This window comes from Nilaparvata lugens, chromosome 2, assembly GCF_014356525.2.
Source record: "Nilaparvata lugens isolate BPH chromosome 2, ASM1435652v1, whole genome shotgun sequence".
Lineage (NCBI taxonomy): Eukaryota > Metazoa > Arthropoda > Insecta > Hemiptera > Delphacidae > Nilaparvata > Nilaparvata lugens.
In genome coordinates this window covers 21315052-21336911 of record NC_052505.1, presented here as the reverse complement: position 1 = coordinate 21336911, position 21860 = coordinate 21315052, and the positions used below count along the sequence as shown (strand labels likewise).

At 33.3% G+C, this 21860-nt stretch overlaps 1 protein-coding gene across 2 annotated transcripts in view; it reads right to left on the bottom strand.

Moving 5' to 3' along the window:
- The window catches only part of LOC111046132, an 89540-nt gene that overhangs the window by 42541 nt on the left and 25139 nt on the right, over nucleotides 1-21860 (bottom strand). The window contains exon 2 of one of the 2 annotated variants that reach the window (XM_039420773.1): nucleotides 15237-15283. The exons of the other annotated variant lie outside the window; for it this stretch is intronic. The gene's annotated coding sequence lies outside the window, so the exon portion shown is untranslated. The remainder of the gene's footprint in view (nucleotides 1-15236; nucleotides 15284-21860) is intronic. 2 annotated transcript variants of the gene reach the window in all.

Below are 21860 nucleotides of genomic sequence, written 5' to 3'. Positions count from 1 at the left end.
TATTGGGCGCAATCGGTGTATTTCCATATTACTAGGAAAGTACAGGCATCCTCTCTCTCGATCTTCTCTGTGGTCCGTTATGGTAGTTACCATAACTCGTCAGTGAGTTCAGCTTCTCCTCCCTCTTTATCCTTGGCTTCGTCTTCCTCCCTTCCCATTGGAACTTGTTCACATCTCTCATCTATTTTTACTGTAACTAAAACCAGTTTGGATACCCTCTTGGCATTTATCATCAGTGGAAGCGATTAATGAAGTTTTCATCGATGGAAGATAATTTGAAAAGTAGTTGATGATCACGCGGCCCAAACAATAATACAAAATAGCTACTAAAATAGCCACTTTCATTGATTTTCAATCATGATAAGAGCTATTGTTCGAGATTTCTAATGATATTTCAATTCGTAATCAGGTCATACGAAGATTCAATATTAGTTTCTTTATGATCTTAAAATAATAATTAAACTTATGATGCAGTGCTCGTATAATCTCTGTGATTTGAAAACATCTTGGTTTGATTGGAATAATGTTATTGCTGTAATCTATCTATATATATAAAAGCGAAATGGCACTCACTCACTGACTGACTCACTCACTCACTCACTCACTCGCAGAACTAAAAATCTACCGGACCAAAAACGTTCAAATTTGGTGGGTATGTTCAGTTGGTCCTTCAGAGGCGCACTAAGAACGGATTTGGAAAAATTTTAACTCTAAGGGTTGTTTTTAAGGGTTTAAAGTTCGTCTTTTAGCATGTATATTCTTCTTATTCCAATCTCTTAATTATAATTGAAATGTCCATACCATATGTTAATATAGAACTATAATCTAGAGAGTAGCTCTTCGAAACAGTTGTTTACTGGTAACTAAATTAATAATTTCAAGGGTTGGCATTAAGTTGAGTTGACTTTGTTAGGTTGGCACCAAGTTGAAGATTGAAATGAATTTATCGCGGAAAAATTGATTGGGCACTGCTACTTCAAACAGAGCTATTCCTGGGAATATTATATTACTAGCCGTCAGGCACGCTTCGCTCGCCATATCCGTTTAGTCTGGACCCCCGACTGGATTGTCCTAACATATGATAAAAATGCTCAAATGATAAATGCAGGCGAGCGAAGCGAGCCTGCTGATCTCATTCTTGGACGATCCAGTCGGGGGTCTAGGGGGCGGAGCCCCCCGGCTAGACGGATATGGCGAGCGAAGCGAGCCTGACGGCTAGTAATCTATAAATGAACTAATTTCAATGAGTTATATGGTGTTGTCTTTATCTCTTACTAGCAGGTAACCTGAGCTCTGCAAACTGAAAACTTGACCTACAGAAATCTTGAAGAATTGAAAATAGACCTATAACCATCCTCAGTAAATTAAGAATCCATATGCGAAATTTCAAGTTAATCAGTTCAGTAGTTCAAACATGATGATGCCTCATTCTTGAATTTCTCATCCCGTAAGTGTATAAGACAATAATTCTTTCCTCTATTATATTATATGATAGATGACGTTAATAGAGTTAATAATATGAGAGTAGTACTGTTCTTCAATACAGGGTTGGAAACTGCTTGCAGGATAACACAATAGCCTACACTCGTATTTATGGTAGTTATCATATTTGGACCTAGTGAGGGTTGAACAGAATCAAGTAATGGATGAATAATTATTTATTATCAACTTTGTATATTATAAGAAGTAAACGTGGAGTTTCACATTCAATGAGGGAGCAACATATGTAATGATAATGGATTCTTGAGAGGAACTGTCAAATGTTTTATAATTTTCTGGTTTAACTACAACAGGTGCTATGAACAGGAGGGCTGAATTGGTATTACAATTTCACATTCAATGAGGGAACAACATATGTAATGATAATGGATTCTTGAGAGAAACTTTCAAATGTTTGATAATTTTCTGGTTTCAACTGACTGGTGTTATGAACAGGATGGATGAATTGGTATTACAAGCAGAAATATTTTTGTTATTCTCTGCCTGGACAATCCAGCAATTGAGAATGTAACAAACAACATACTATATCATCCTTATCACAAACGTAAATCTAAATACTGAGCAAGTGTCTCTTGTCCATGTTCAACACAAAACATAGTACATAGCCAATAATAAGATTGGAATGATAAGAGGAAAAATTTTATACTGGAGAATTGGATATTCAGTGTAAAAATAAATTTGAAACATTAAAACAAGGAAGTGAGAAATATACACTATAAATTTATCTATAAGTGATATATGTGCAGTAATGTACTGTGAATGTGATAATCAATCACTTTAGAGCTTCAGGCTACACTCACACTGCATATGAATTTCAATAAACGTTGCCTTCGAACGTTTGAATTTGGTTCTCACACTTAAATTCCCCTCCATGAATATGGTGATCCTCTACATCGATAAATAAGACTGTAGACCTACAGTCACAGGCGAAACTCCGAAAATTTAGCCTACTCAACGTCAGTTTTGTCGGAACCAGAACTTTGGGACAAGGAATTTTGGAACCAACTAGGAGAAGAGGAATTTTGGGACCAAGTCCGGGATCTCTACCTGCGCGTGGATTAGCAAACAAGTCGTCCGTTCGACAGGTTCACACGCTTCTGTCACTTAATGGAAACAATCCATAGATCCATTTTTAGAAATATTTCTGTGTACTGAGTAGATAAACAATCTATTGGAGCTCAAGGTTTCTTTTTCCAGTCACGCCAAAAACTATAGTATTTTAATGATTATTTTTATTTGTAAAAATATTTCTTGTATTTGGCAATAAATTCATTATTCATTCATTTGTATTACGGAAATCTTCAAAAGGCTACTTCTCCAACATGTTATTAGATGTGAGTTTCTTGATCTAATTTTGACTATTTTGACTAATGTAAACTAGAAATTCTTATTTTCCTGATCAAGTAGCGGAAATAATAACTCAACTCAAAAGCCTGAATAAATAAATATAAAGAGTATATCGAATGAATATTTATATAATAATTGAATAGGCCAGCAATTGGCTCGCTAATTCTATGTGTGCAACGCCTTTGTGTTGAAGAGCAATGTCCAACCACCTGTTGAAGACACCCTTTAGTCCCAAAAAATATTGGTTCCAAAAGGTATTGGTCCCAAAGTTCCTAGCACCATTTGTCTTCTCAAAATCATGATTTGTGAAATTAGGGTGCGTTTCAGATGAATAAAACTATTCAAACTTCACAAATAATGATTTAAAGGAGACAAAATATTGTGTTTCTATTCCATTGTAAGAAAAATTGATCTTGTAAGAAAAATTATGTCAATGTGTGGACATTCACGAAGACGTGTTTTTCTTTCCTCTCTTAGGTGATTCAAATCAATTGGAGAGAGAGCAGGTTTGACCATTGATAGACAAGCAGCCAGGATAAGCCGGCACAATAATGAGAGCTTTCAGTTGCAGATTGGGATCGTTGCTTATAATGCTCCAGTCGTTCTGGACTGATTCTTAATGACCATCTGGAACTTGGAACTAGTTCAGTTGTCCAGTACTCGCATCGAGTGCAAGATAGGACAATTAAATGCGCCGGCAGTAATTATTGTAGCACCGTAATGCTCAGTACTCAGACAATTAACTCTAGTTCCACTGACCGAGCTGTAGCCAAAAGAGACTGCTTGAATCACGGCAACCAAGAATTAATCTCCAAGATTATGGGTTCAAAGTGTTTTTATTTCAAGTGAGACTACTCTTCAGAAATCACCTGCATATCTTGTTTTCTTGTGGAAAATCATCGGAATTACTTGTAATTAATCATCTGCATTCCTTGTTATCTTGCCAAATATCATCTGAATTCTTTGTTCTCATCCAGAAAATCATTTCACAATGAACTAAGAAGAGGATTTTTATTTCGTGAACCATAAACCGATTCCATCTCTCTTTGGAAATGATTGAATACTTTTTGCGGAGCAAAGCTGAGACCCAAGCATTTGATGAGAGAAAATCCATCACTGAGCCTGAACTAAGGCAGTAAAGCAAGATAGGAAAGCAGCGTTGCCGATTCTCTGTCTCGCCACTGCCTTATATGGAGGATAGCTGATAACGGTATATATGATGTAATATTAACGTCGATACTTGTTGAAAATGATCATTTATAAATACATTAACAAATCATACATTTATTTATCAATAATCATTTATTATATTTTATTCCTTGAGAAAATATATATTTCAATGAGTGAATAATAATTGTTCAAGATTCAGATTAAATATATTTTTCCAATAATATTTTTACATTGTTGAAACACTATCTGGCAACATTACGGAGCTAGGAAACGATAGCGCTGTCTGATTTGCCGAATGATAGACATGGATAGCAAAACCAATGTTAGTCTGCCATTATAACGTGGACCCCACTACAATTTGAACTCTATCAAATCACTATTTCTAATCGAAGCGCATTGTGATTGGTCCGATTTCTTTAGGCCTTGACACTAGCCACGCCCACAGCCAATCACAAGCGAGCAACGCCTAATAACTGATTCACCAAATAGTTTTCAAGTTTACCGATAGATAGCATTGGCAACTGACTATAGTGAGGTCCACGTTATAATGGCAGTGGTTGAAGATAGAAGAATAGCGTTGCCGATTCTCTGCATTAATTAATTATATTTCTACACTGTCAAAAACATAATTGGCATCATTGTGGACCTAGAAAAGGATAGTAACACCGGCTTTGTCGAATGATAGACAAGGTTAGCAAAACCAAAGCTGATCAAATACTGTCGTTATAACGTGGACCTCACTATAGTATTCCCTGATTGGAATTTATTGTCAATTAGAACAGAATTTTTCTAAGGTGAGATCTATGTCGTCGTTTTTTCACAAATTTTTTTGAAATTTGAAGCTCAATGTGAATAATTATAGTTCAAATATGAATCACTTTGATATAATCTTCAAATGAGCTAATTGCATACTTCTTATTTCTTCTAGAGTCTTATCTACTGTTAATTTTTCTTTAGAGTGAGAACTAGTATGGATAATTATATTCAACTATTAACTTCTTTACTGGACTTTTCAGTTGACTTTGGAGCTGGATTCACACATACCCACATACCAGTGCCAGTGGAAGTGACCCGACACAGTGAAAACATGATTTCCATGAGTTCCAATTGAACTATTCTCACTCAACACGGCCTATCAAGTATTCGATTGAATATATTGTTAATCATTTACATTTCTACGTTGTTGAAAACGATCTGTTAACGTTGCAAAGCAAGAAAAGGATAGCGCTATCTACTATATTGAATGATAGACAAAGATAGCAACACCAGTATAAATCAAATACTGTCATTATAACATGGACCTCACTATAGGAAGATGATACAAGGATGATAGACAAGGATAGCAACACCATGTTAATCAAATACTGCCATTATAACGTGGACCTCACTATAGATCGCTGAGAGAGACTGAGAGAGATTGTAGTCCCTCTATCAAACTGGACTCTAATAGCAGTCAATTTCATTATTTCTTGACCGACTCTTTCCACATACACTCACTGTAAACAAAAATTATCATCTCAAACCAATTCGTTCTGGTCCCAATCTGAATTAGTATATTCTGAGCTTCTCAGGTGCAAGCAGAGTTGACGAAAAGTGAAAGCCCTCGCATTATAAAACTTGGAATGATTGAAAAACAGTTTTTTATTAGTTTCCACTCAGGAGGAAAGTAAAATCAATAAGAACCGGACTAGATTTTATTAAAACATCTCTCATATTTTCGATTCCATCAAACAGTTCCCAACATCATTTGGAAGATTAATGGATAAATATCTCTCATCGATTGTTGTAAAATTATAACTGACTGTCGAAAGTGGACATGATTTTCACAGGAGCTTCTCTTTGTCTCAGAAACAGAGTAACGGCCAGCAACAGTCACAGTTATTCAAAAGTATTCTTTAAGTATCTATAGTGCGGTCCACGTTATAATGGTAGTGTACGATTTGCAATAGTGTTGCTATCCTTGTCTCGTTCAACAAATGTAAAAGAGTTAGGGGTTAGTTCTTATTTAGGTTATATTTAATAATGTTTTATTAGGATAGGTTAGGTTTTTGCTTAAAAATTGCAATATGCTAGAAGGGGCTAGGGTCTAGGTGGAGTTATGTTTTTTGATGTTTCAAAGCACAGAATTACAAGGAGTTTTATAGGAGTATTATAGGAGTTTTCTCTGTTTCAAAGGTAGAAGGATAGGTTGGGCGGTTAGGATTTTGCTTTGAATCACATGTTTGTGAACATGTTCATGAAATGAACCACATGTTTGTGAACATGTTCATGAAATGAACCACATGTTTATGTTTTGTTCTAAAGATGACGAATAAATCTAAAGTATTAAATGTGAAAGGGTTAGAGGTTAGGTTTTATTTAATAATGTGTTATTAGGATAGGTTAGGTTTTTGCTTTGAAATTGCAATATGCTAGAAGGGGCTAGGGTGCAGTTAGAGTTATGTTTTTTGATGTTTCAAATGTGAAAGGATAGGTTAGGGGGTCAGGATTTTGCTTTGAAATCTAAATTATTAAATTTGAAGGGGTTAGGGGTTAGTGGTTAGGTTTTTTCTGGATTATATTTAATAATGTTCCATAAGGTTAGGTTAGGGTTTTGCTTTTAAATTGCAATATGCTAGAAAGGGCTAGGGTCCAGGTAGAATAATGCTTTTTGATATTTCAAAGGTGGAAAGATAGGTTAGGATTTTGCTTTGAAATTGCAATATGCTTGAAGGGAATAGAGGTTTTTCAAATAGTTATGTTTATTGATGTTTTAAATTTAAAAGGGGAGGTTGAGGGTTCGGTTTTTGTTTTGAAATGACAATATGGTGACTTAGTTATAGTGTTTTTTAACATCAGTTAAATAACAACTGTTATATTTTATTAATTATATTTTTCAAAAGTACTCTTTCTTTTATTAAATAAAATAATAATAAATTGATTATTATATTGAATTTAATGATAAATCATTATTGGATAATAATATCTTCATCAAATAGAATGACGATTGGCTCCAGTTACAGTGCTCGGTAACCATCATCACAAAGAACGTTACATTCAAAGATCTGACTGAATGGAACGGGAAAAACCCGTTGCTAACGCATGCGCGATACGGTGCTGTCTGAGACAAGGAGTGGTTTGTGATTTTCACATCTACAAAGGTCAACAATCATATACAGAGTGGCGGAAAAGTCTCTGGACAGATGGTTGAAGCAAGAATAGATCTATCTGAAATTATTTCTCATCACATTTTGAAGAAGAATAGATCTGGTGTACACCTCCAGGAGTGCTTAGTGAATATGTAAAAAAATGAATATATCAATTTAGTGTAGAGATTATGAATGAACTAATTTGAAACAAGGAGAAGCTATTCTTCTTGTAAAATGATATGAATTATTAATTTAGGATAGAAAAACTGTTCGTTAGTCCAAGTACTAGTAACAGTTGTATTCAATAAAAAAAAATCATAAACAATATTCAAACATTGTTATGAATATTGTATATAATATTCATTAATTCATATAATTTTATAAACACTATTCATATTTCTATGTTAAATTGTTCTCCATTTTCATTAATACATTTTCAAGGTCTTTCTGGAACAAAGTCCTATAAATTATTCTTTCACCAAAATCACAGGCTAAAACATTTCACTAGGTATTGCTGTTATGTTTTCTTCTCCCAACCAAATCCAACCTCCATGCGCCACTTTGTAAAATTGTTTGTCATCATCATCATCATCATCATCTTACGTGCAAGATCAGGCTATTGTCTGTTCCGACTCACAAAAAGCTTATACATTAGTTAGAGAGTTCAAATGATTTATAAAAAATTACATTCATAGAATGTAGAACATAAAAGAAATAATTGATTGTGATTTATAAGATCATTTACAAATCCACAGCATTCGATGGGAAATATTTTTATATATATTAATGAGGAGAGTATGTATATTACTATACTCTCCAATTGATGTTAAAAATTGTTTGAAGAAATCCATATTAGGGGAGATGAAACATATACTGATAATCGACTAACAGAAGCTAATAGATAGATCATAAAAACTTATTGGGCATAAAGCCTGTTGTGGCTTTCCACAGCATATCAAGAATTTGTACACGATGTGATAGATGAATATTAAATGAAGGAAATATGACTGTGAAATAGAAAATACCGATATTTGGATTAAAATATAGGTTTCAATTGACAGAATTGAACTCTAGTGGTGTTTAATGTTTTTCTTTGGTACAAATGCTTCTTCCAGAGCTAAGATTGCATCTTCATGAGCTACATTCCGATATTATTTTGAAGTTCTCAGCAGATAATAGAGTAATTGGAACATTCAATTTGATTTCTTCAGAGAATTGATATAGTTGTCAATGTTCTTTTCCAATGTTTGGAATGAGAGGCCGCAGTATTCGAGTCCGGATCTGTTACCAACTTTTCTGGTTTTTATATTTTCCGAAGATCCGTATTTTGAAGAACGTTAGGTTGCACGTCACTGACCTGTCTTCTCCTCCTCATGGTTTCGAATCCTGTCAATTAAATTGAAATAGAAAAGACCGATATTCGGATCAAAATATTATAGGTTTTAATTGACAGAATTGAACTCTAGTGATTGAACATGATAAAATTAGATTTAACAAGAAATAACAAACTATGGTAACTAAGTCAGCTGTATTTATCATGATTGTCAGACTGCCACAAATGAAACGCCTTTTAAACAATTTCCTATACTGCTAATAACAGTTTTCAAACCTATTTGCTGTATCTTCTTTGAATCTCTGAACAGCACACTCATTATTCAATTAACTATAACTTGAATAACTTTTATGACTAGTAGTTCTGTGAAAAGTAGACCTCACGCAGTATTCTCATCCACAAGTACCTGATTGAAACTATAGACCTTATGAAAATACAGCAATAGACTGGTTTCTCCACACATCTGTGTAATCACTTGTCAGCTGATTTATGATGAATAATATTCTATAGTCTGATTTTTACTCTAATATTGGCTTTTGAAGGAGGCTCCTTTTTCCTTTTATATTATCCTTGAAATGCAAAATTTCCAAAAACCTTGTATATACGTCGACGTGCAATTAAAAAAGGAACATACCTGTCAAATTTCATGAAAATCTATTACAGCGTTTCGCCGTAAATGCGCAACATATAAACATTCAAACATTTAAACATTAAAACATTAAGAGAAATGCCAAACCGTCGACTTGAATCTTAGACCTCACTTCGCTCGGTCAATAACACTATCATAACCCTAATCTCCTGATATGATTCTGATTCCGATCTTAAAAGATCGAGCAATCCGGTAAAGATCACCATGGAATTATGACCATAGAACTCTAACAAGAGGGAGCTACGTATTCGATTTCGAGCTGAGTATTTTGTCCTTGAACGAAATCAATCATTTGTCACGCTCAGCATGGATCATCCGTGGATGCTCGTCTATTCTCCTCTTCTTTGCCTAGGCTACTCCTTTCTATTTTTCACAGATTCTACTTTTCTTTCTAGTTAGGTTTGTCATGAGTGTCCTGGTCTTCAGAGACAGGGAAAGAGAGTGTGAGGGAGAGAGAGTGAGTTAGAGAGAGAAAGAATGAGAGAATGAGAAAGAAAGAATCTTCTTTTCTTTTTAGTTTATGTTATGAGTGTCCTGGACCTGAGAGAGAGACAGTGAGAGAGACCTGCCTGTTACGAAAGTGATTGGTCACAGGTGTATTCATACAAAGAAGCAAGAGTTTCCTATCATCTTTTCAGGAGTCACCAGTTCTCCATCACCCTGTGATTTATTTCCTTGGCAATTCACATCATTCTGATTTAATGACACAGACGTCGACTTTATTAAAATGCCATCAAGAATGTACTCTTTGAGGTCCGGTTTCTATTGGTAAGGTGTGGTGAGAGATCGTTGAATGAAAACTATAGCTAAACTAAAGCTAACCTAACCTAACTTAATAAAGGAAATTGAATAAGCTAGAAGTTATAAGTTATGATAGAAAGCTGAAAGTTGAAGTGAAGTTTAAAGTTTCAAGTTGAAGCTGAAAGTTAATGATAAGTTTCAATCAGCTGGATAAAACAATTTGAATACCAATGTTAATCAAATCTGCCATTATAACGTGGACTTCACTAAAGAGATCCTATATTAGTACAAAAATAATATACTATATTGGTACTATAAATACTGTATTGGTAAAAATTGCCGTTCATTGCGGTTGACTGAATATCTCCATTCAAATTGATTCCTTCTATCATAGAAGATATAAAGATCATTATAAAATAGATTGGTTATTCTATGCTAGTATATTGTTCGAGCTAGTTTTACATGACAGAGGAAATAATAATTCTATTCAAATATAATAACTCTTGTACTCTATATTGATGGAAAAATTACAGAGCTTTGATGTGAAAGGATTTACTCATTAATCTTTTCGGCCAAAAATATTATATTAAGTTTGTTACTTCATACTCATCAACTCCTACTTGTGATATTATAATCTTGAACTGTTAATTCCAAATGGCTCGGAATTTTGAATAACAGAATTGCAAGTTTTGTTAATTTTTTGCAAGGCTTGCTAACTTTTTATGGCTTAGCAATAATATTCTAGGTTGATAATGCAATAAGTTACATCTTTGTAAATTGATATTTTATTCCTTTATACTAAAAGTATAGACTATATCTATGTATTCTTGTGCACTGTATATGACAATAAAGAATTATTGAATTGAATTGAATTATAATTGATTCTGATACCCTATAATATTTGTTTCTCGCATTATACACTGTTCACAGTCAAACTTATCTATTCATTTCGAACAATTAACTATTATCTCAACTCTGTTCTTCCTGCTTCGAATATCTCTGATCTTATTTAATTCTTTATTGATTCATACAATAAGTACATCATTAAAATGAAAGGGAGACAAAAAATAAGGTAACCTTTTGCTATTCCTCTCCCAATTTTAGATAAGGTTACACATAGTCCGAATAGGTTTTGTAGTCTTGTAGCTGTTCACTCCACAAAATTTTCAGTTATTTTCACAAAGTGAATTTTTAAATTTAGATGCTTCAAAACCTGACATGCAAGAAGTATTTCACATTATTATCACTGAAATAGGTAATACTCACATATTCAAAATATTGTTTAAATATGATATTTCCTAGTCGGTTCTGGATATCAGGTATTATAGATTTGGCACAAATTTTCAAATTTATTCACTGTCATTATAACGTGGACCTCAATTATATTATCTTTAATTCATTGTTGTTCATATAATATTCTGAGTCACCTCTGTATATACTATTCTAATCAAAGGGGACAATAAGTTATATTCATATTCGTATAAGAGGATTTCAAATTGTTTTCAAATTCCATGTTATGTGTTCTAAAACAGTGGTCACCTCTCAGCTTCAAATGAAGTAGAAAGGATACGCCCTGGCGAATCAGACTCATTTTACACTCGGTGTAAAACGTTTTCACCATACTATTGAATGATCTCGGTGCAGTGAGATAGAATTCAGTGTAGTGGGCAGGCCAAGGTTCCTGCTGGCAAGTGTCATGTCATCATAGACACACAGTCGCTGACAAAAGATAGAAAAGCCTTGTATAACCACTGTAGTAGCCGAAAATCAACATTGATTTAAATAGCGAATTGCACTGCTACTCTTATGATACCTACGTGGTAACAGATACTCAGTAACTGTTGCCTACGAGGTAACAGATAACAGATAAAAATTCGACTGAGTCATTGTCAATATTGTAGAACCGTTCCATAATTGAATAAAAAACACAAATATGTTGTCAAATTTTACACTGTTTTATTTGGTACACGACCATGGACTGAGTGAGTCAACTTGAAAATGTGACCGGTGTGGTCATGAAACCATGGTCGTGTACCGAATAAAACTTTGTAGAATTTGACAAAATATTGGTGTTTTTATTCAATTAGATAACAGATACTTGGTAACAGTTGCCTACGAGGAACAGATAGATAGACTGTTGCCCACGTGGTAACAGTAAGTTCTCCATCTAGGACACACCAATTCCAAGGGTGTGGCTCTTATTGAATTTCAAAATAATACGAAAATGATACTCCCACTGATATCCTGATAATCCTACATAGACGTTTATTGTACGAGACTTTTTGGGGATTCACAGTTCGGTCGTTTGGCTTCATTGTGACATTCACGAAAAGTGATGTTTTTGTTCCTTGCGAAATATGTATTATATTGTACTAGAAGTTTTGAGAAATTAAAAGTTCAATCGTATGGCGGAAATCTCAATTATAAGCGGAGATTGGCAATTAATACATAGCGGAGATAAGCATTATCCTATTAAATTAAGCGAGCAATTTCTGTAATTATATATCTGGTTATTTGTATATCTGGTTATTTTTATATCTGGTTATTTATGTTTAACGGATCTCGAAAACGGCTCTAACGATTTTCACGAAATTTGGAACATAGTAGGTTTATGATATAAAGATTCGATTGCACTAGGTCCCATCCTTGAGAAAACTTGCTGAACGACATTGGAAGGATAATTCATCCTTGGCTGAAACAGCTGTGGATAGTAAAAAAGTGAGTGAGCGAGTGAGTATGTGAAAAATCGAAATATCGCATCCCCGAAATTCATAAGATGACGAATGACATAAGATGACGTAGAGTAATTCAGCTGTGAATTATAAACACGATCATTCTAGAGAATTGTGTTCTGTTTATCAATAAATAAAAATATCGAGCGAAGCTTGGTGCCCCGATATTGTTAATTAATCAATTAAACTAATGTTATAATTCTGATTTGTTTTAAGTTACATTCTATTATTAAAACTATTTCCTATATTAGTTATAATTATGTGAAATATTTCTTCTATTTTTGGTTTTGAAGCATCTAAATTTGAAAATCTACATTGTGAAAATAATTAAGGACTGAAAATTTTGTGAAGTGTACAACTACAGGATTAACCTATTTCGAACTATGTGTAACCTTCTCTAAATTTGGGAGAAGAATAGCACAAGGTTACCTTATTTTTTCTCTCCCTATCATTTTGATGATGTACCCATTGTATGAATCGATAACGAATATTATGTCGCAATAAATCGACCTCAACTGTGTGCTGATTTCTCATACATTCAATAATCATGTAATGAAATACTAGGGAATTTTCACCTCTGATAGTGCAAACCTTTGATTGGGAAGTTACAATACTTCGCTTGGGAAAACCCATCTTTTTAGTACAGCGTTTGAAAAATAAATAACAATAATGTTCAATTTCCCTAACTACTGGAGAAAACGTCTATACTATTCCATACTAAAATATTTATTTATACATTGATAGATTAAGTTTTCATGCTATTTTACTTTCAATTTTAAGATATTTAGTGTTTTTAAACATGGGCTAGCCATGAATAATGAATTCTGTAATGTATGAAGCTGTTGCTAATAAATTTCAATTTCAAATGTTTTCGTTTGTTTATTTCTTGTTCTTGAATACCTAGATATCCTTGAATACCTGGAAGGATATCCGATTATCAGTATATTTTTATTTTCTCTATTCATTTATCTACACATTGATAGATACAATATTATTCTCAACTATGAATGATTGGGACGGGAACAACATGCTTAAATCCCAAAACTGTTCCTTTCCCAAATTTGGATAGAAATTGTCGAAAAATAGGTTATGTTTGTCACTCTATAAGTATAATTCTACTTTATTATTCTACTTTTTCTATAGATTGTTTATTCTATGCTCTAACGCAGTGGTCGCCAAACAGTCGATCGCGAGCTACCGGTAGCTCATGGGGTAGTTTTTGGAAGCTCACAGAAATGCTTGGGTTGTCAACCATGCATTGAGAAACATGGCTACAAAATTTTCCATTTTTCACAGATATAACTGAGAAGTTGAATGATTCAAATTTGCAGCTTCAAGGGAAAGATAAGGACATCGGTGGAATGATTTGAACTGTAAAATCGTTTTCCAAGGAGCTTGAGATGTGGTAAAAGAATGTCGTCTAGTTTGAATATAAACACTTTTCCAATCTAAAGAAAATCAATGACGAGAAAAATCCTCCACAACACCTCAGCAATAACCAAGAATACGTTACAATTCAGACTTGAGTCAACAGTTTGATCAACGATTTCAAGATTTTAAAAGCATATCGAATATGGTACAATTCGTCAACTCTCCTTTTGTAGAGATCGATGCAGAAGATTTTGCAGCATGTGTTGTAAAACATTTTTGTAGAGATCAGGCTTCAGTTGAAATGGAGTTTGTGGATTTTTAAAATGATCTTGTCTCTCAGATCACTTTCTACAACTGGAAGTATTTGGCCTCAAGTCCCCAAAGAAAAATATCCAATTATTATTGAAGTAGCATTGAGGTTTAAAGCTAAGCTCAGCTCTACCTACTTGTGATCATCTTTTTCAAGTATGTAATTCATAAAAAATCGATATAGGAACATTTTTTGGACAACTGCATCAGAATGGCGGCTACAACGTTCACTCCAAACATCAAGAAAATACATGATGGCAAAAAAGTGTTCTACTGCCCTCATTGAAATGTATATTTCAACTTTTGTTAAACTTTTTGCTATGAGATAAGTAGATTTCAACACTAGAAATGTATCTTTATAGGCAATAAAAGATACTTTCTTTATTCTAATATTCATTGGTAGCTCACTAGAACATTAATTTATAAATGCTATTCTAGCTCACATGCTCATAAGTTTGGCGACCACTGCTCTAACGTAGCCTATAGTGCTTTATCGTCATGTAATGAGCAAAATCAAGTGATTTCTATGATAAGAATTATAATCATTTGTGCTTTCACGATCTCAGTTCAAAAGGGTTGAAGTATACTTTGAAATCGACTCAACAAAGCTCTCAGAAGATGAGTCTATTCTATGAGGCAGATTGTGATGTAATGAACAAATATTGACGTATTGACAGGTCACTGTGCTCTTTGTGGTGAGAGTGACTCAGCCTTAAAAGGATTATTCAAGGTGAAGTATTACCTCATCTTAGGTGGCTTCACGAATCAATCACATCCAATCATTAAAAAATTTATCAATTTAATAGATTCACAAAGTTGTATACTTGTATCATTTTTTAATTCAACTGCTAAAGGAAGCTTAGATCCGAGTTGTAGATACAATAATTTATTCAATGAAGTTTCTACTCACTTTTTTGAAGTGAATGAAAGTGATGTAGTAATAAATTTTCACATACCTTTAGGGATATTGACACAACATGAGGTTAATTATAAGACGGTATACCTGAAAAAAAGAAAGTTCAATATTAAATCTTGGTCAACCTCGTAATGACTCTTAGGTACAGTTAGTTACTCTAGGCTCAGTTACACAAAAGCCGGTTAAATGTTAACCGTGATTAATTTCTCGAGCAACAATGAGAGAAGGCTTTGTGCAAACGGAACTTAAAGAAATAAATGAGTTGAATGTCACACCAGATTTATTCAACTCATGAACATAAATATGATTACATGAGAACAGATACATATTACAAGTTTTCATATTGTTTTTATTAATTTGTACAAAAGTAGCCCATTTAAGTTACTGTTTTTATGCAACAGAAAAATGTATAAGTTGATTCATACCAGACACAAATAATCTGGGTATCTTATAAGATAATTAAACGTTATCTTCACTCTATGTTCATAAATTACAAGCCATTCACTAGTCCTGCATTTAGTTAGCAATACTCTAGTTTGAAATCAAGAATGAAACTATAATTAGGATCAGTAATAATATATGAGAATAATTATTACATGACACTATTAAGACTAGTAGTTCTGTGAACAGTAAACCTCTCGCTCAGTAAGTTACATTGACCTGTTGTTATGTTTTCTCAAAAATTAATAAATAATAATTTATCAATTTAAAATGTCTAGAAAAATCCTAAATAAATATAGAGCTCTCTGTCCTATCGTACCGTGACGTGTCGTCCCGGAATGTGAGTGTGAGCGATGTTATCAGGTCTGGCTGCAACTGTCTACAACGTTGATGGAAAGATACAATTTTCAAGATGTTCGATGTTTTTGAACGGGTAGTATTATAGTCAACTGTCTACTAAGGTTGATGGAAAGATAATTTTTCAAGATATTCGATGTTTTTGAACGGGTAGTATTATAGTCCACTTGACAGCTGATTTATGATGAATTATTCTATAGTCTTATTTTTACGGTAATATTGGCATATGAAGGAGGCTCCTTTTTCCTTTTATATTATCCTTGAAATGCAAAATTTCAAAAACCTTGTATAATATATTTGGAATTTCTCTTAATGTTTAAATGTTTATATGTTTTTATGTTGCGCATTTACGGCGAAACGCGGTAATAGATTTTCATGAAATTTGACAGGTATGTTCCTTTTTAAATTGCGCGTTGACGTATATTATACGTCATATTGACGTATAAGGAACATACCTGTCAAATTTCATGAAAATCTATTACCGCGTTTCGTCGTAAATGCGCAACATAAAAACATATAAACATTTAAACATTAAGAGAAATTCCAAACCGTCGACTTGAATCTTAGACCTCACTTAGCTCGGTCAAAAAAGTGGAAGTGTCGAGTTGAGGTAGGCGCACACAGATTGTTTTCTTCAATATTGGAGTGCGCATACCTATCCGCATCGTACACACTTCAATTGAAAACAATGCATCAAATCAAATCGTTCAATCCGTCCGATGCGTGCCGTCCGTCCGATGACGATCTGTGTTCGCCTACCTTTATTCAGGAAGAAAGAATCTCCCTAAATAATCATTTGATATGGTGAAATTGAAGAATTGCTCCAGTGAAGGATCGCTGACGTTCAAGGATTTTTATTTACAGAGAAGAGCTGGACTACGCAGGCGCGAATAGAGCGGAAAGAATATAATGATTAACGAGCTCTTTCCTGAGTAATTAAACCGTAAGACGGACCAGAACGAGGAAGTGTTTGAATCCGTTAGAGAACTCGCTAAAAGTTTGTTTTCTTCTGATAGTTTGGCAGTGGGTTCACAGATGATTACATCAAACATCTACTTTAGTACCGCGTATTGGAAGAGGTTTAGACTATCTTATTCTTAGACTAGATATAGAATATTAGTTCTATATATTTTATTATGTATATAACTATGTATATTATGTATATTACCTCTATAACTGGTCTAAGATCTTATTGATATAGGGTATTGGAAGAGAAAACTAATAAAAACTATACTAGTTCGAAAATGGAGAGGAAAACTTTTAATGAATGAAGATCCTGTTTTTAAAGGAAATATTCTACAAATATTTTAAACCTGTACCGGTACTCTTTGAAAATTTAAATTCACCAACGGAATAAATGACGCTTTCTATTCCAATGATGCTTATTCGATAAAGTTTATTTCTTGTGTAGAGTGTAGCGGTCCTACTACTCTAGTCTTCAAACTTATTTTATTTTAAGAGAAGTGCACTCCAATAGGGCTTATGCCTAGGTGTGCTCATATTTATTTCGCTTTATGTTTTTGTAATCTAAGGCAAAACATATAATTTTCATTAGTATTTTTAGATGGTACAATGTTTTGTAATGATATTATGTTGTGCGGAATTATTTTTTGAATTGAAAAAAAAGATGTATGAAACAGTTTTGCATCAACCAAACGTTATCAATAAGCATATTGAATTTTCGTTGAGCATGGAAGAATGTTCATATTTTCAATTTCATAAGATTCAAGGTCATAAAAGATTAATCAAAGCTGATAATGAATTAGGAAGTTAACTTTTTATGTATTATGAAACAAGTATGTTTGGGTGGTTTGTAACTTTTGGGTCGGATTATGATAGAAATAAAACAGTTTTCATGTTAAAAATGAATTTTTAATCATTGCGTTTGGAATCCTACCAGTCATCTATAACCAAAACTTATTACCCAAGTCTTATTAACCAAACTCATAATTTGTAGAAGATTATCTTACTTTTGAATCAGAATGGAACCAAAAGAGCAATGTGATCGCATCAATGGTAGGTACACTTGCCTGAGGATATCTTATTCTTGTTTTCTGAATGTATGTTTCTTGTTTGCTGTGTTTTGTTTTCTGTTTGTATTGTCTGTTTACAATATTATTTTAGCTGTTGACTTTGTTTTGTGACACCCAACTGTTGATCTTGACTAGAGATTTGATAGAAATGTGATGTTTATAAAACTGTATGACTGAACTGAAATTAAGTAAACAATAACTTAGGACTGTAACTGAAAATAATTAATTGATTAATATTGTACTGTCTAACAATATGTAACTATTATTATTTTTCAATCTCCTTATTGACAATAATCTATGTTTGAACCAAATTCTTGAGTTAATAAAAAATTTATTTATTTATTTAGGTAGTTTGATTCTAAGAGTGAATTGAAAACTTCTACTAGAGTACGAAAAAATACGCATCAGAAATCAGAAGGGAGGATATTTTTACTGAAGCATCAACATGACATATCACGTTGAATGCTGTTACGAATCTTCATGACTTACTAATACCTCAGGTGAGTAGAATCTATATAATTAAACTCGTATCTTCTTTGATAGAGCCAATCAAGGTGAAAGTCCACATGTTTCGGTACAGTGAAGAAATAAAATAATAGTGATAGAATATACTTCACTTTAGTTGATACTGTACGCGTAATTAGTGGCAGAGACTTCGTATCTAATTTATTCATTTATTATCTAGTAATAACAATTCAACTTTCATCTTCAAGTAAAAGTCTCAGGTTCCAAGTCTATCAGCTATCCTAGTTTAATTCTAAGAGTGAGTTGAAAACTTCTACTGGAGTGAAAAAAAACAATACGTATCAGAAACCAAAAGGGTGGGAGTTTGTTATTGAAGAAATACTCCTTGGTAGGGTTCTCGTTGACCAATTTGGAATATTCTCAAATTTGTAGATCTCTAATAACTCACTCCACTTCGCTAACTGACTTAAATCGAGTTGCAAATCTAATAAAAAACGTTATTAAAAAAGGTTATAATGTAATTACTGTTGTATCTGCTGCTGAAAATGTGCTTCTTTTTCAATTAAAGACTGAAAAGGAGATACTAGAGTTTACCATTTGAAGATTCCGAATTTGATTATTATACAGTAGCTAGAGGATAAGGTTAAGGAAAGTTGGAGTTTCAAAATTGAGTTCTTCCTGAGTGATCTTGAGACAATCAACATACTTGTATCAAGATAAACATTCCGTAAAACAAACAATGCATTTTGAACGATAGTTCCGAATTGAATGTAAATTGGTATTTCCAATTCGGTGCTCTCCAATAATCTCAACGGAATTTCCCACAATTTCCTCCAATTTCATAGACAACAAAGGATAAGAGGTGGAGTTTTCTATTTTGAAATCATTCATGAGTACTGTTGGAGAGAAAATTGCAATTTGATGGAGAAGAAAATACTATAAATTCGATACTCTTACCTAGAGAGATTGAGCTCTTCTTTCAGCTTACAATAATTCTATAATAAATTAAACGTACATAAATAATACATTTATATCGTAAATTATTTATAAGTTTCTGTGCCGGTTGCACAAAAGCCGGTTGAATTTTAATCGTGATTAATTCCACGAGAACCAATCAGAGAAGCCGTAAATCAAACAGGCTACCTCTGATTGGTTCTCATGGAATTAACCACGGTTAAAATTTAACCGGCTTTTTTACAACCGGGCCTCTGAGCCACATTATCAAAACTCCTCATATAATAGCTGTGTTTCCGCGATTAAAACTCATGGTACTAGATAGGGTTCAGTAGTAAAGCAAATAAATTATTATCATCTTCATAATAATTGAAGAGAAAATTGTAATTTGATGAAGAGAGAGTAATACTATAAATTCGATCCTCTTAGCTACAGAGATTGAACTCTTCTTTCAGCTTACAATAATTCTATAATAAATTATATTATTACGTAGTGAATAATATTATATTAATTAGGTTAATGCAGGGTAGCCAATAGAGATTCAGTTCATTAGAATCCTATTTGAGAATCGTCTCTAACCTTTGGCATATGATTCATCTTAACTGGAATGGTTTCAAATTCAACAAGAGCTCATTCTGAAGCTAATTCTGGTCATAGTGGATGGGATGAGTAGACTTATTTTTGAACAAACGTAGGCTTACTCCTAAATAGCTATTTAAATTTAGAAGTTGGCTAGAGAATAAGGTGCACCTTATTTCTGTATCTACCAAATGGGGATCGCGAATACCGTTGTGGTGATACCTGTTACTAAAAAAAAACAATTGGACAGCGGCAAGAAACAAATCGAATGAAAAGATTCAGTGTAATTAAGTTTGGCAGAGAGCCCGAAACAGTTCTTCCGTTGATGCTTTGTGTTCTTCTCTGTTCATCCCTCTATTCTTCTTCTTCTTCTTCTTCTTCTTCATCTCGTTCTGTCCTCGTCAAGCTTGAAATAGCCACTCACAGTTCGCCATTGTTCCCATCTTGTCATGAAGATTTTGATTGATGACAGACAGTAAGTTCTTGATCAGAGAGATCCTTTTCACAGCAGTGAGGTGATGGATTGCAAAATCTTGGTGGGAACATGACTAATGAAAAAAGTATTGAAAATCAAATTTGGCGAGATTGCTTACAGAAGAATGAAAATAGCTGAATGATAATTTAAAAACGTTATCACCTTCAATTCTCGTAATATCCTGGTATCCTAATATCCGCAATATTGTTCTGTGTATCAATGAATAAATAAATCCTAATATTCCCAAAATCGTGATATCCTCAATGTACCGTTCATTTTAGAATAATATTACATCAATATTAACTGAATTTCAATTAAGATGACTGAATTGAAGACTGTTAGTAAATAGAAAAAGTCGCAATATCTCGTGGATAAACGTGAATAAAAATCTTTATAACTGCAATATGGAGACATTTCTTATAACATATACATTTCTTATTTCTATAAAAGCAACCTCTCAGGGTGAAATAGTCGTACTTTTCTCCCCAGATGCACAAAATAATTTGAATTTATTTCTGGCTACATTGATAACCTTCATAAAAATTTGTTCATTTTTTTGTGGTACAAAATGGGTGAAAAATTATGGCATTGTTCATATTTTTGATTTGAGGAAGTCTTGATACAGGTTTAGGGAGGTTGTTTATTCATGACCTCTCTTTTAGGCTCTTCAATCAACTTGATATTTTCATCATATTTGTCTCAAAATCCACAGGTTCTTCAAATCCATTCTCATGATTTATTGAAATGAAATAGAAACTATCCAGGACCCTTCTGTATTTTATTAATCATCCATAACATGTTTCAAATCATGACAGTGATTTTGATGAATTCCACGAGAACCAATCAGAGATGCCGTCTTTTCAAAAACGCTTTCTCTGATTGGTTCTTGTGAATTTAATCATGAATAAAATTTTACCGGCTAGTAGCCTAATATTAAGAGTACTGCTAATCATGTCTCTTGTGAACTCTCGTGAAACATTATTATACTTTCGAAAAATATTTAATACTATTAGAAATTATAGTTAACTGTAGAACACATTTTGAAAAATGTGATTACATGAAGTTTCTTTCACAACCTTGTTTCACGTTATGATCACCTTCCCATTATTTATTTTTGTTACAGATTGCCATGGAGGGCTTAACGATGCTTTAGAGCCTAACGATTTTGCGTCTTCAATTCTTCTAAATCTTAAGATGGCCGAGTGGAAGGTTCAAGTTACCTGAAGTGTGGTATGGGATTCAGGTCCAAGTACGATATTTATTCAGATTTCACAATAGAAGCATTCATAATATCCAAATGAGGTAAATTTTTTAAAGACATCTTTTTCAATTGATAATGTTTCCATATTTTTTTCATTAA